Here is a 14,941-nt window from a genome sequence, read left to right as displayed (position 1 = left end):
ATAGGCTTACAACTCTAGATATTCCATGTGAAAGGGTCTTGGGTTTACCGTTTAGAAAGTACATGTGAGGGGGCTCCTGATCGATGAAGTAAGCGTCGGGGTTTGAGCAAGACTGAATGGGAACAATAGAGGGAACAATTTAATCATCTTAGATCTTAAGGGTAGGGGGGTGGTTTAACTTTCAGTCCACCGAGCTCATACAAGCTATGTCTCAACTTTTATTCCTCCTTCTTTGAGACAAGAGACAGGAAAGAGGGGTTTCTTTCCTCATTTCCCCACTTTGAGAATCTCACTTACTAGTAATGGTAGGGTTCCATGAGGCAAATCTCGATAGGCTCCTGGATGCGGGCTGGTCACCAGGAAGATCAAGCCATGATCAGAAACTTGGAATTTTCAGCTCCAGCCCTTCCCATTATTCTCTGGGAAGAGGAGCAGGGATGGAGATTGAGTTAATAATTGATTATGCCTACATGAAGAAGCCTCCATAAATATCCCCGACTTACAGGATTTGGAAAGCTTCTGCATTGGTGAACAAGAACATGTCTACACTGCAGGAGGGTGGCACACCTCAATTCCACCAGGACAGAAGTCTCTATGCTAAGGACGTTTCCAAACCTCCCCCTGTGTATCTCTTTATCTGGCTGTTCAATTGTGTCCTTTAAAATAGCCTTTGTAGTAATTTGGTAATAGTAAGTAATCTGTTTTCCTGGGTTCTGTGAGCCACAGTAGCAAACTGAACTCAGGAAGAGGGTCCTGGGAACCTCCAATTTGTAGTCATGTTGTACGGAAGTTGTGGGTAACCTGGAAACCTACAACTTGGATTGGCACCTAAAGCGGGGCAGCAGTCTTGTGAGACTGAGTCCTTAACTTGTGAGGTCTGCACTAACTCTGGTTAGTGTCAGAATTTAATACAAGGGCATCCTGTTGGTGTCTGCTGGACAATGGCTTGGTTTGTGGGGAATTACCCCACTGACACTCATGTTATAAATGTTCTAGGTTGAGAGTATAATAGGAGAAAATAGTTTTTTTCTACTATACATAAACATATAATACATTTATATGTAAATATATATAATACATTTATATATAATATATGTATATATACTTTGTTCCCCAAATGCAAATAGTACATTAATCTTATTCTATAAATTAACATCAATCTTTACCTTTTCTTCTATAGCCATCCAAGTATTCTATAAATAACCAGTCAACACATAAAAATAGGGTACTATGATTTCTTTCCTTTTTTTAATTTCTTTTTTTTTTTTTTTTTTTTTTTTTTTTTTTTTTTTTTTTTTTTTTTTTTTTTTGAGATAGAGTCTCAAAAGTCTCCTTCTGTCACCCAGGCTGGAGTGCAGTAGTGTGATCTCAGCTCACTGCAACCTCTGCCTGGTGGGTTCAAGCAATTCTCATGCCTCTGCCTCCCGAGAAGCTGGGACTACAGCATGCACCCAGCTAAGTTTTGTATTTTTTAGTAGAGATGGGGTTTCAACATGTTGGCCAGGCTAGTCTTGAACTCTTAGCCTCAAGTAATCTGGCTGCCTTGGCATCCCAAAGGGGCGGGATTATAGGTGTGAGCCACCATGCACAGCCCTATTTTCTTTATATAACTTAGTAGCTTATAGCTACTACTTACTTATTTATGTTTACATGTTATTAGTAAATTATAGAGCTGTGAACAAAGTAGTAACTCCTCCATTTCATATCTGAAAACTGTCATACCAACTAAGGTTTCTAAAATGATAAAAAGAGTTCTTTCCAAACTAGCTCACATTCTCAAACAAATATTTATATCTTAACTGGGGACTACCTATACCTTCAGCATCAGTAGGAATACCAACTAGAATAAAATGAAGAACAAACCAGAGAATTTCATTTCAGTGGCCCTACTCTTTATTTAGAGGCTGCTTCAAGTTTGGGGAAGGAACAGTCTCTTACTGTAGTATGTTCTAGCAGCCACTTCCATATGTCTGGTGTTTACTCTTTGGGAATTTCTGACAATTATGAGTGTCTGTTATTTTTCACAACCAATGCAAATCACATTTTCATTTCACATTCAAATGTATCTCTATACTAACAACAAATATGAAAAGGAAGCAGCTGATAAAACAGGTCCAAAAGCTTATGTGTAGTTTGAAAAACATGTTGTTTAACCATGCATTATAGTTAAATGAGTGTAAAAAGTAGTTTGTGATGACCATCATCTACAAATAAAAGGAACATTACTTGACAATTATGTTTTTAACTGCTTAGGTCTATTTGGATGTAAGGGTAAAAATGCATTTGATGGAAATACTTGTGTTTATTTAAAGACCCAGTTGCTCCTCTGGAGCTTGTACGTTCAAGAATGATTAATCTGTGTAATAAACTGATTACTACAGTCAAAAAAAAAAGTTAAAAAAACATTTTTTATTGATACAACTATTTGTTCTGTGTATTATTAAGTCAGAGTATGTTGCGGTGGGGTGTCCATCACCTTGAGTATTAATATTTATCATTTCTATGTGCTGAAAACATTTCCAATCCTCTTTTCTAGCTATTCTGAAATATACAATATTTTGGTGTTAACTACAGTCACCACATTCTGCTATTGAACATTACAACTTTTTCCTTCTATCTAACTGTATGTTTGTTCCCATCAACATCCCCTTCTTCATCTCCCCCTCTCGCTACCACACATGCACCCTTCCCAAATTCTGGTATCTGAGTCTTTTTAAGCATCACAGTATTTTTATATAATATGCTTTCAGGATAAAAAAATTTCTTCCTCTAAAGAAAAAAAAATCATTAAAAAAAAACGCTAAAAGTTCAACTTATTCTTACAAGCCAAGATGATTCATACAAAACCATTTAATTATAATAGCCACTCCCCAATGTGATATACTATGAGCTGGAGCTAACTTTAATTAGAGGCAAAGTAAAGGGGCAGGGGCAGTGGTAACTTTCATGATGAAACAGTTCATCTGCATATTAGAGAATATTTCCCCATCAAATTGTCAGATACCCAAATTGTGACCATGACTTTAATTTTTTTTTTTTTTTAGGGCTAGAATAGTACATCTTCTAGAAAGCTTTTAAAATATAATAAAATACTATATAAACATCAGAATAAAAATTATAGAATAAAGCTACCTGATACAGAAATGATCTGGCTGAAGAGTTTAACTGATATTAGTGTTTGTCCTCCCGGGATTGTCATTCAAGTCCTGCTTTCCATAAACGTCAGGTCTTCTGTGCCCTCTTTTCCTAAACATCCTAAAGCAGAGGCTGGCTGAAAGGCACTTATAGTGTCATAGGACCTAAACACATTGAAAAATTACATCAAATGACACCACGGGCAGCTAGAGGACAAAGGGAGTGTTTCACTCTGTTCAAGGACAATATCCAGAGTAGGCGACGAGCCCTCACGAGGGAGGAGTGGTTCTGTGGCATGCCCAGGACAAGGCTGACTCCACAGCCAAAACTCTCACCCTAAGCAAAGCTTCCCTGAAGCCCATTCCCAGTCCCACTGAAGAGATATCAGCCTTTAAGGTGGTGTCAGCTTAGATCAGATGGCCAGGACACCCTCCTTCCCAGCCTCCCAGAGGCATAATGGGAAAGGAGGAGGTCACAAAACTGGCTGAAATTAAATGGCTGAAAAAGTGGAAATAAAAGGCTGCAACAGAATGAGTTTCCCTCCAAGATACAGAAGTGGATCTCATACTCAGCTGTCTTTCTGGCCTGGGAGCCAGACACATGACATAAGCAAAGGGCACAAATGAACAGTTTTCAAATATCAAAAAATAATGTCCAGAATTTCTAAAGAAATATGTATTTGATTTACCTAAACTGCAAACTGATATAAAGAGATGTTATTCATCTATCAAAAAATTTCCCAAATAAAGAGAGAATTCAATATTCCTGAGGGTTCATAAAAACAGGTGTTCAAACAACACATTGTTGAAATACAGTAATATGTAACAAAAACATCCTGGGGGAAATTTGACACATATGAAAAGCATTAAATCACAGACACACTAGGCCAACTAATTCTATTTCTATGTATTTGTCCTAAGAAAATACCTGTAAATACAAATAAGTCGCTATTCATTTTTATTACAGTATTGTTCATACAAACTCAATGTCCACCAACACGAACTTGATTAACCAAAAATCATTTCAGTGAAATACAATGTATCTACTAAAATGATTTTGTAGAAAATTATGTAAACCCCAAAAGTTCTACATGATCCAGTGCTAAATGAAATAAGCAGGCTGTAAATTATAGTTTATAACCCAATAACATTTTCTTAATAGCACCATCTGTATAATTAGACCATTTTACTATAGCGATTTCAAAGGTGAATAAAAAGATTAGTCACTGGATCTTTCAGGCTTATGAGCAGAGAAGAACACACATAGTGTAGACTGTTAAAAAAATGTACTATGCTAGTCGTCAAAATAAGTGCCTCAGGACCATAGTGTATCTAACTACTGAGAAATGAAAGAGAAGGCTTCAGAGATGTGGTGTTTGACTCTATAACAACAGATTAAGTTCCTGCTATGTGATAGGCTGGGTTCCAGGCCTTGGTAATCAAGACAAAGCTCCCTTCCTGGTGCAGCTCACAGTTTTAGTGGTGGAATCCTTAGTTTACACATAAATAGGTAACACAGTCAATCTTAAGAGCTTTTGTGAAAAATATTGCAGAAGAGAGCAATGCACAACTTGGTGGGGTGGGGGGAGGTGATAAAGTGACAAAGGAAGGCCTTTACTGACATTTGAGGAGTGACATAAGGGAGTAAGGAGGGCATGGACACATCTGGCACATTTGGAGTTTTGGGGCCTATAGAGGAAAACATCATGCAACATTTGAGCAAATCCCATAAAAAATTGTGAGTCAGGAGTATGACAGGAAGGACCAGGTTGTGCAGGGCCTAGTAGGCTCTGCAAGGAGCTTGAAATTTCTTTTTCCTGTTTTTTTCTTTTTGGTAGTGAAAATTTGTTTCAATCTGAATGTCACATGTTTTGCTTTTCCTCATATTATTTGCTTAGGTGTTAACCAAGAAAGGGTAGAACAGCATCTGGGAACTATGCAAATATGGAACGCTTTATGAGTTGATGTGGCCTCCTTGTACAGGAGCCATGAAATCTTCTTTGTGTCCTTTCCCTTTTAGTGTGCATGCTGCTGAATTGAGCCCTGGAATATCTTTTGATAAGGAAGGAACATCACGGAGGATTTGAAATAGAGGCACAATATGATCTCACTTAGAAATTTTAGAAAACACTTTAGATTTAGGGTAGAAAACTGTCTGTAGGGGGTACAATAAACAGGAAGACCTCTTAAAAGGTTAATACTCCACAGCTTAAACAAAAGTGACAGCAGTGGATGCACTGAGAAATGATTCAGGGCTTCTTCTGAAGACAAGTGGCCAGTGGAACAGGTGTGGATATAACAGAAAAAGAAGAGTCAAAGATGACTCCACATTAAAAAAAAAGAAATTTTTACAGATGGGGTCTCACTCTGCTGCCTAGGCTGAAGTATAGTGGCACAATCATAGCTCACTGCAGTCTGAACTCCAGGTTTCAACTGACCATCCTGACTCAACTTCCCAAGTAGCTGGGACTATAGGTGCACACCACTATGCCCATCTAATTTGACTTCACAAATTTTCACTTGCTGTACATGGGCCAAGGCAGGTATCATTTATTCACATGGGAAAGACTGTATGAAGGCAAGTGTTGGTAGGAAGGTGCATATGTAGTGGAGTGATAGAGTTCTGTGTGATTGAGATGCTAGCACAAAAGAGTATGGAAGAAATTCAGAAACACTGACTACATAGGGTGCCACAGACCGAGAGTTGACAAGACATAAGAATACTGGAAATCTGACACCTTTCAATGAGAAGAAAGTAAAAGGAGAAGACTTGCAAGAATGCCAAGAAGAGGGGAAAATGGGAAAAACAGCAGCAAAAAAACTCACCTGCTTACATTCTAATCATGTTTTCAATTAAAAATATAATTAAAAGCATTATAAAAGGTAAACATACATAGAGAACTCATTTTAAATAACCATTTCAAATTATATACAACTCACCTTTCATAAATACATATTAAATATCTGATATTCTTAGAATTCGAACTGAACCATTGCTTTCTACACAGCTTTGATATTATGAACAAAAAAGTTAGATTTTAAAGTATAAACACAACATAGTTCACTTCTAAAAATACTACATAAATGAAGGTGTTTAGCTTACTCAGGTTTCCTGTAATGTTACCATTTTAATTTCCTTTCTATTATCTGTTCACTTGTATATTTTCCCTTCAAACTTAAAAGGGTCACCCACATACACTGTAGTAACATTTCAGTGGAGATCATTTGATAGGCTACAACCACATCTTAAGCTCTATCTGGGAAAATTACTTAAGTTGCTATATCATGACATGACACTAAGCTCAAAGTAGAGTTAAAACCAACATCTTTCCATAAGGCTTAACCAGCCATAATCTCAGTTGATGAGAAGAATATTCAGACATTTCATTAAAACATCTGAGGAATCTAAGGTAAAGTATGTAGAAATTACGTTTGAATGAAATTTATAATTAAGTTACAGCACAAGTATATCCTAAAATTTTATTTTTAAATTATGCAAATCATTTTAGATATTAAAATAGGCTGTTTTTAGACTTCAGAATTATGCATATAATTCATCCCTGAATTACAAACCAAAGTGTCTGCTTTTAAGTAAAACAGTGAAATTTTCACAATACATTAAATGTGTTCATTGATTCCTTTTATTCTGATGAATATTTATTGGGCACCTACCATGTGCCCAGTGCAGTGTTGGGCCCTAGGATGAAAATGGTGATTAAAGTGTAGACACAGGGCCGGGCATGGTGGCTTACGCCTATAATCCCATCACTTTGGGAGGCCGAGATGGGCAGATCACCTGAGGTCAGGAGTTCGAGACCACCTTGACCAACATGAAGAAATACCATCTCTACTAAAAATACAAAATTAGCCAAGTGTGGTGGCTCATGACTGTAATCCCAGCTACTTAGGAGGCTGGGGCAGGAGAATCACTTGAATCTGGGAGGTGGAGGTTGCGGTGAGCCAAAATCATGCCACTGCACTCTCAGCCTGGGCAAGAAGAGTGAAAGAAATAAAAAGAGCAGACACAACTCCTGCCCTGATGAAGCACGAGAAACTTCAGGTGCTAAGAGTATGACAAACACAATCAATGGCCATTTGACTTATAGCAGTTGGTCTGATTTAGTGGAAGTACTCAGGGAAGGTTTCCAAAAGAATTGATGCTTGATCTAAAAATTAAAAGATTTGCATGATTAACAAACTGAAGCAGGAACAAAAGTAGTGCCTCTATGTAGGTAAAATATCTGTGGCAGAAAAACAGAAACACTGCGTGAAGCCCAGGGTGAGTGAAGCAGAGAGGAATGAGGGTGAACCACATGAAAAGTGAAAATGCAGGGAAGAGCAGGGCACACCTGGCTTATACTGGTCATATTAAGATGTTAGTTGCTGTTTTGTGAATACCACTCTGAGGGTACTGAGGATAAGAGAGTGGAATGGGAGCAGTAGGCAAGTAGGCAGGTGACAATGAAAGGGAGATTGGTGGACTGACATGAGAGAAATTTCTATAAAACAGACAGAATAACATGGATAGAACAGAGATAATGCAATGAGGGGGATGGAGTAACAAGGGTGACCCTAAGTTTTGGACAAAACCAAAGGGAAGATAGTAAATAATGAAAGAGAATCAAGTTCAACAAGTAGGGTTATAAATTTAGTTTTGAAAATTGTAGAGATTGGCCTACTTTTGAGGTACCTGAGATGTCAAGGGTGTGATTTACTAAGATGAATCAAGAGACTGAAGATAAAGTGAAACAGGATGTCAAGAAAACAGTAATAGTTGATTGTGTCTAATACTGAAAAACATCAACTAGATTTCATGGCACGATCACTGGTAACCTCAGGAAGGTATGTTTAATAGGAATGGAAGCCAGAAGAAGTGGGTGCTAGTTGGGGAGCAGTGGGTAAGAAAATGGATAGAAAGACCATGTGTGGTGGCTCACACCTATAATCCCAGCACTTTAGGACACTGAGGCAGACAGATCACCTGAGGTCGGAAGTTCGAGACTGGCCTGACCAACATGGAGAAATACCTAACCAACATGGAGAAGCCCTATCTCTACTAAAAATACAAAATCAGCCTGGCATGGTGGTGCATGCCTGTCATTCCGGCTGCTCAGGAGGTTGAGGCAGGAGAATTGCTTGAACCTGGGAGGCAGAGGTTGCGGTGAGGCGAGATTGCACCATTGCACTCCAGCCTGGGCAACAAGAGTAAAACTCCGTCTCAAAAAAGAAAGAAAGAAAAGAAAAGAAAATGGATAGAATAATTACAGACAACTCCCAACATACCTGGCTGTGAAGGAAAGGGGAGTAGCAGTGTCAGTGGAAGGAGAGGAGACACAATGAGGGTTTTCTAAAAAGAACATAAAACTTAAATGACAAGGGGTCATAAAAATTAACATCTTTTTTTTTTTTTTTAGTTTAATTTAAAATTAGAAGAAAAATAACTCAAAAATCTATTTGCAGAAGTCTTAGGTAACTTGCCAATTATGGCCATGACCAAATTAAGGCCTGCCCAGAATTCTTTAAGCTGAGTCTTTTTCCTCCTGGCTGCTCTGACAACACTTGATTCCTACTTTGTTGTGACACTTACCATATGTACGGTAATTACCATTCGGAATCTCTTTTTCTCATTGTAAACCAATTTAGGATAATTGTTTAATCAACGCTTTGCCAAGGGCCAGATGCGTAGTAGGTGGTCAAAGATGTATGAAGAATGCTAAACATCTTGCTAAAGCAGACACGCAAAACACTTCTTAAATGCATACTTTCCTTGTGAAGTGTTGCCTAAATGATGGATGGCACAGTTTCCAGTGGTAAATCTGACTAAATCTTGAGACCTGAGTGATACACAGAGCTTCATGCCACTGCCATCATTGGTGACACTTCCTCTCCACAAAGAAAACAAAAACCCACGTATTTTATTATCATTCTGTGATCCATAAGATGGCACCAAAAGTTCATGAAAAACTGGTTTCCAATAGGCAGCTTTACTTTAGCTGGATAAAGTGGTCAAGGTGATTTCCATTTAGGGAATCAGTGCAATTAGAAAACCCTGAAATATTAGCTATTAGCCATGACTCCGACGATTCCTCGTGGCTGTAAGTACAATGGGTGTTTCCCATTTGTTATCACCAGTACTATAAGCATTCGCTGGATCATTCCTTCCATGAGAAGTGCTACGCTGTTTGGCTCTCAAAGGGCAGGCCTGAACTCACAGAACGGAGTTGACACTTGTACTGCAGAAGTCTAAACCATGTGGGGATGGTAAGGAAACCTGTCTTGTGAGAGTGGAAAGGCAGGAGCCTAAACAACAGCTGCTCTGCAGCTGGGTCACAAAGGAGAGCAAGAAATCCCTTGACACCATAAAAGGTAGCGAATGATGGGAAGGCAATCGCAGTGCTTCCATTTGTCACTGGCAGGGTGCCACTTGTTGCGCTCAAATCCAAATGCTCTTGTAAGAGGATGAAACCAGATGTAAATAATTCTCTCATTTTATATATTATATATATGTACACACACAATACACACTATATAGATATAGATATATATAGATAGTAGAAAGTTTCAGCTATAAAGGACATAGAGGTTTAATTTATTTAGATACTAAATTCTCTGATGATTTACAAGTGTAATGAAGGCAGCATTGGATTTAATAACAAAAACCTAAGTTCTAGTCTGGTTCTGACAACATAAAGGTAAAAAGCCATGAAAAGCCACCGATCTGAATAAGTTTCATTTTTCTTCAGCTGTAAATTAAAGGACCTGGGTTAACTGAACATGACTGGTTGCAATTCTCTGTTAGAAAGATGGAATTCAATTCAGGGGAAGTGGTTAAAAATTTAGATTAAAGAAAAAGTAACTTCTTAATTCTTAATTCATGTCATCCTCTTTTGCTTCCACTGAGTTCCAGTCCACCATGGGGGAAAGGAATCAGCTCTTCTTGCCAGGCCCACGCAGCGGACACTGAAACTGGAGAAAGTAGTGAGACCTAAAATCAACTCTGTAGTTCACATTCTGTACTAATGAATGAAACTGAACAGAGGAGGGGTAAATGACTCGCTTATCTTCTGAAAGCAATTTCAAGGTAATGGTGCTCATAAAAGGAAGAGCATCTCAGAAAGGTTCTTGAGTGAAGTAGGCCACGAATGTATTGAAAGTCTAAATGGTTCTTCTAAATCATTCTGGTTTGCCTGAAACTGCTCTTTCTACACCCACTGTTTCAATGTATTTATAACAGCACCCCCTTCCTGGTTTGGACAATAAGTTACCATAATTCCTGTTTCTCTCTCACAATAATTCACTTATCTCACAGGTAAGTCAAATGATGGCTCCATGACACTGCCGTGTCTCACCAGATGAAGCCACTAGGCTCCATCAACAGCATCAGTAAGGTCTCACTGTGACCCCAGCTTTCCATTCCCTAAGACGCTCCTAACAAAGGGAGCATTAACAAAGACATCCTTTCAGAGCAGAAGACCATGGGAATTTGCTAGGCATAATTAAGTTTCCATTCATCTTCTCTGCTTACCAAAACACATTTTTCCAGTGACCTGTTGTCACAGCACATTGCAATTCTACTTTTTCCTTGTAGGTTATGTAGTAAAAACAGAAACAATATTGAGCAGCTTACTATGCATCAGGCTCTATTCTAAGTACTTTCGATGTATGGTCACATTACATCCTCATAAACACCCCTAAAATACTATTATAATCCTGGTTTTACAAAAGAAGAAACCGAGGCACAGAGAGGTTCAGTACCTTGCCAAGGTAGAGAAGCTCGATTTGACAGAGCCGGGATTCATTCACACAGAAACAATATGGCTTCACAGTTCATGTTACTACATTATAGACATGTTCCCGAAGTTCACTACCAGTAATCATTACATCATTTAAAAACTAACTTTATAGTTTAAAGACAAACTCATGCATCCACCCATCCTTATCATGTATATAGACAGTACTTACCATATGCCTAGCATTTTGTGCAGTACAGGATAGGTAAAGATAAACTGAGGCAATACTCTTATACATGGTGTAATATGCCAACTCCAGAGGTAGGCCCTTATCAAACTGAAGATTATACTTAAAAGGGCTATTGTTAGACATGTGCACAGTAAGTACATAAGGGGAAAACAGAGAGCAGGACATCTATTCTGCATGAGTGAGTCAGGGGAGGTTTGAAAAAAGAGGAGGCCTACTTAAGCTGACTCACAGATGGAGGAAAAATTGGCCAGGTATCAAAGCAATGGGCTATCTAGTCAGTGCAAGTGCTGGTGGCTTAAAATTTCTCTTTACAAGATCCAAATTAAGAAAATTATTTAGAAATTCCGCTTAAGGGAAAATTGTTCTTAATTTAACACTATTTAAAAGGACCAGCAGCTAACAAATGTTAATTTGATACCGATCAACTCAAAACACATTTATTTGACAAAACAGTGTTATGTAACAAGTAAACTTTATCAGATTTCTCCTTCCTGCCAGGGTAAAGATTCTAGAGTCATCTTCTGTGAACAATAATTTTCTGTGACTTACAAATAAAGATCTATTGAAAACAGCAATGTTTAGTAAGCAATACTCATTCACTTTCACTTCTAGAGTGTGAAGTGAAAAGAAGTAGTGCATATAAGATTATAGAAACCTTTAAACTAAGTGGAAAGGGGAAAACATGCACAAATGGACAGAGCCTGGCACATGACCAGCAGAACAAGTCTGTATGTATAAATATAAGTGACAAGCATATCGCCGGACTGGACCATTCCCAAGTCCCAGCATTACAGTGTGCTAGCTGAAGCACACACATGTTTTGGCATTATTACAAAATGAAATTCTCTTTCTCTCTCTCTGACAGTGAGAGAAAATGTGTAATTTCACAAGAAAATGTGGGCCACTCAGGAAAACATGGAGTATAGAGGTGACACGATGATGCAGAACAGAAAGTCTGAACTTCTTTGCCTCTATATAGACAATTTAATAGTGGTTCAGCTCAGCTCTAAATTACCACTGTCAACATCGAAGATGCTTTTGACCTTAGAAGGAAAAAATGTGTGATGTAAGCTGCACAGGACTCACTAAACATCATCCTCCTGAATTCTCTTCATCACATCGTGCAGATTAATTGTCACCTGAGTTGGCAGGTTTATTTTCGAGATACAAGAGGGACTGAACAGATACTCCCAATCATTATAGCATTTTTACCAAAGCAATTCAAGGTATATAGGATGGCAGTTTAGTCAATCTGTTATCATTCCTTGCACAAATGCTGTAAATACAATGCAAGCTTTGGAAGAAATATGTTGACCTGCTCAGCTTCTCAAAATGGAATGCATGGACACACTGGGATATGTGGTGTCATGCCACGGAAAACCCAAACATGGAGCTTTGAAGATTTGAGGGAATATCTATGGCATTAAATTATCAAATTATCTAAAGTAATTCCTCTTTTAAAACAAGCATTGATATGTTATAAAAAGAGAAGCATTCACCTAGAGGAAAGAATATGGGCTTTGGAATCGGACATGGGCTGGATTATCTCTTCAAGGTTGATCCCCAGAAGAGCAGGACTTCTTGGGCAAGTTACTTAAAATCTCCAGAAATTCAATTCTTTATAGGGATAATATATCTCTCAATGAGATAACAAAGATAGTACATGAAAAGCTCTTACAATAGTGCATGGTACACAGTAAGAGCTCAATAAATGCTAGCTTTATGATTTTTGTGTAATAGCGATAGCAGTAGCTAAAGAACCACATCTTAAGAGGATTAAATAAGGTAACATATATTTAAGAAGTATAGTACAGTAATATTTTGTGAGCACTCAAAAAGAAAGAAGTTCTTTTCTCAACTAGACCTTTTATACCTAAATCTATTTACCCAGAGGCAAATCATAGATATATATGATGATTTTAGATGTATTTAAAATAGCACTCTTGGCCAGGGGGTGGCTCACACCTGTAATCCCAGTACTTTGGGAGGCTGATGGGGGTGGATCACTCGAACCCAGGAGTTTGAGATCAGCCTGGGCAACATGGTGAAACCTGTCTCTACTAAAAATACAAAAAATTAGCCGGGTGTGGTGGCAGGCACCTATGGTCCTAGCTACTTGGAGGCTAAGGCAGGAAAATCACTTGAACCGGGGAGGTGGAGGTTGCAGTGAGCTGAGATCACATCACTGCACTCCAGCTTGGGCAAAAAGAGAAAAACTCCTCTCAAAAAAAAAAAAAAAAAAGAAAAGAAAACTTAGTTTGGCATGGTGGCACATGCCTGTTGTCCCAGCTATTCAGGAGGCTAAAATGGAAGAATCGCTTCCACCTAGAAGGTGGAGGTTACCATGAGATGAGATGAAGCCTCTGTGCTCCAGCCTCGGCGACAGAGCCAAACCCTGTCTAAATAATAATAACAACAATAATAAAATGGTATTCTTATAATGTATCTACACAGATAATTTTGTAAACTAAAATAACTTCGTTATCCACCAAATTGTCACTTGTTCTGGAATGTCTTAGAAAAATGTAGGCAAAATTTGCCTTAGGGTTCGGTGAATTTGAAAAAAAGACAAAACAGGGACCAATGCTAAACACTGAATTTAAAATTAGAAGAATGTAGGGCTTTTTGATCAAACTGGAAAACTTATATAAATACCAGAGACAGTTTAAGAATACATCATCTGCCTCTCCCTAGAAATATGTATTTTCTAAAAGGTCCATTGTCTCTATGAAATACTGACATGATTTGGCAAACTCAGGTTGAAATAGCAGGGTTCAAGCTGCTATGAATCTCAGAATTATAAGAGAGTTGGAGAATTTTAGTTGACTTTGAATATTACAGTAAATTAATGCCTGCTATTTCACAGAAGCAAAATTGTGTTAATCAAAATACTATTTTATTCAAATCAGTCATATTTCACATATCTTTCTTCAAATTAAATAGCTACAGATAAGCATGTTAACATTATTTTGTTTTTAGAAATGTAACAATACGATCACAAGTATTGGATAGGCAATGGAGGGAAAAAAGAAAGTCCATAAAACATGCAAAGCAGGCATTATATCCAGCAGATAGCATCTGTATGGAAGGATAAGCAAGAAAGAGTAGAAAAAATAGTTTTAAGAATTGCTAGACTAGGTGGATTTATGGTAAAATGAAGTTAGAAAAATATGAGTAGAATAAGCTATGTGCCTAAAGAAGGGCCACTTTAAATAAACCATATCATCTCTAAATCTGTTTTATATACATCTTTTTAGAAATGATGTGGTTTATTTAAAGTGGTTTATTTAGATATTCATTCTTTTAGGAAATGTCATTTCAGATTTGGATGTCTTAAAATAATAACCTATTCATTTCACAAATATTTGGATATCTGTAATATCATTAGGAAAAAAATATTTCTCAAATTTCCAAATAACGATTTCTCAAATGTCTTTTACTACAGTATTTAAATATTTATAATAATTAGTGTTACAAATTAAGTAATATTATGTTAAGCAAAAGTTAATAATTTCTAAGATCAGAATGAACTTCAGCAAAACTAAAGCAAAACCCTAAAAAGAAAAGGTTGCTGCTTCTTCTATAATCTTTATCAGTGTAAATTCAACCTAATCGCTTCCTGTGGAAAATATTTCACATTGCTCTCCATCCCACCACATTTATATGCCAAGCCGATTCGTCAGCTGAAATACATAAATATTACAATTCCTATAAATGATCACATTATTCCTAGCTGCCATGCTTCATACCTAATAAAAGAACAGAGGATTATCTGTATTCTGTTATACCTGTCCGAAGAATACTGTACATATTCATTATCATCACTA

At 37.5% G+C, this 14,941-nt stretch overlaps 1 protein-coding gene across 5 annotated transcripts in view; it reads right to left on the bottom strand.

Moving 5' to 3' along the window:
• The window catches only part of TMTC2 (transmembrane O-mannosyltransferase targeting cadherins 2), a 444,836-nt gene that overhangs the window by 103,828 nt on the left and 326,067 nt on the right, over window positions 1-14,941 (bottom strand). The gene's annotated exons all lie outside the window — the stretch shown is intronic.

Source organism: Cebus imitator, unplaced genomic scaffold, assembly GCF_001604975.1.
Source record: "Cebus imitator isolate Cc_AM_T3 unplaced genomic scaffold, Cebus_imitator-1.0 Scaffold156, whole genome shotgun sequence".
In the NCBI taxonomy this organism is placed as follows: Eukaryota; Metazoa; Chordata; class Mammalia; order Primates; family Cebidae; genus Cebus; species Cebus imitator.
This window is presented reverse-complemented; position numbering and strand designations above follow the sequence as displayed.